The sequence below is a fragment of the Schistocerca nitens genome, chromosome 2 (genome assembly GCF_023898315.1).
Source record: "Schistocerca nitens isolate TAMUIC-IGC-003100 chromosome 2, iqSchNite1.1, whole genome shotgun sequence".
In the NCBI taxonomy this organism is placed as follows: Eukaryota; Metazoa; Arthropoda; class Insecta; order Orthoptera; family Acrididae; genus Schistocerca; species Schistocerca nitens.
Genome location: NC_064615.1, coordinates 894,156,057 through 894,157,454, shown reverse-complemented (window position 1 = coordinate 894,157,454; position 1,398 = coordinate 894,156,057). Strand labels below are relative to the sequence as shown.

Here is a 1,398-nt window from a genome sequence, read left to right as displayed (position 1 = left end):
TGTTGGCGTCGGTTGCTAATCTTATCTCCACAATAATGCTCGATAATTTGTTGAAATTTCTTACTTGTATTTGAAAGCTATTTTACTGATATCAGGTTTTTGACTTTTATTCAAACAAATAATTATGCACGTTTTCAACTTTGAACGCTGTTTTCTTGCTTTCTTGCCCAGCCCTACCGCTCAACAGCGTATTTAGCTGCTTTAGGGTAACTACAACCAGTTCAGCTTCCACGTATTCTACAGAAGGGTTCTGGAATTCCGTATATCAGACTGACAGTTGAATTCCCGTATAAAATCTATTGTTTGCAGAAGCGTCTCGAAAACCTGTACTGTCATCTCGTAGCAGAACTGCATAAAGTCTACCAGAGTTACTGAGCAACTGGGCTACTGACCTTACTTTCATTTTGTTCACTAAATTAACGTGGCTGCTTGCATTGCTGTTTATGTGCAGTCCTTCTTATACTTGTAAATTATGAAGTAGTTCAAATAGATGCCATGAAACAGCATTGCTTTGAGCATTCCAAAAGTGTTTCTTCTCTCCTAATGCATTTCTCATCAGTTTTGGCACGTGCGGTGGGTCTAGCAGAAATACAAGTTCAAAACTATAACGTAGAACAACAAAGATGGTCTTCAGTTGATCAGCGTCAAGATAACTCCCCAAGTATTTGTCCATGGACAAACTGGTGGCACAAACATCACACGAGAGAGAAACTACTTTAATAACACTGGCCCTGACAAGGCTGATACACTATTTAACCAAATGAGTTTTCTTCTGCTCAGTCATTCCACATGTAAAAAATATCCCTCTGGTAACTTCCACAAGCCATTAATAGCGACTGACATTAATACGAATGCCTCTTTAATCATAGATAAACTATCCATGTGGCTAAGCCATGTCTCCGCAATATCCTTTCTTTCAGGAGTGCTAGTTCTGCAAGGTTCGCAGGAGAGCTTCTGTAAAGTTTGGAAGGTAGGAGACGAGGTACTGGCAGAAGTAAGGCTGTGAGTACCGGGCGTGAGTCGTGCTTCGGTAGCTCAGTTGGTAGAGCACTTGCCCGTGAAAGGCAAAGGTCCCGAGTTCGAGTCTCGGTCGGGCACACAGTTTTAATCTGCCAGGAAGTTTCAAACTATCCATAGTTACAGAAGACCCCATATCTGCATATCTGTAATATTGCGCTCCCACAAATTCTACATGTTGCCTGATTGAAATTTCGTGTGTCGAAATAGAATTTCGTTGCTATGTCCCTGATGGAAGGCTATTGCTTTCATAATGGTAGATGCCTCTTAGGTGAAACTAGGTGCCCCATTTGCACACTGGCACCACCTTGCTGAAGATCTTGGGAGTGGGACGTATGTGTTGAAGCAGTTTCTATCGTATACTCTGTTGTTGAATCAAAA

The 1,398-nt window shown here is 41.6% G+C and overlaps 1 non-coding gene across 1 annotated transcript; it reads left to right on the top strand.

The window, feature by feature from the left end:
• Nucleotides 1–1,023: 1,023 nt before the first annotated feature.
• Nucleotides 1,024–1,098, top strand: Trnas-uga (transfer RNA serine (anticodon UGA)). Its single transcript has one exon. It is a non-coding gene; the product is annotated as a tRNA-Ser (tRNA).
• Nucleotides 1,099–1,398: the final 300 nt, after the last annotated feature.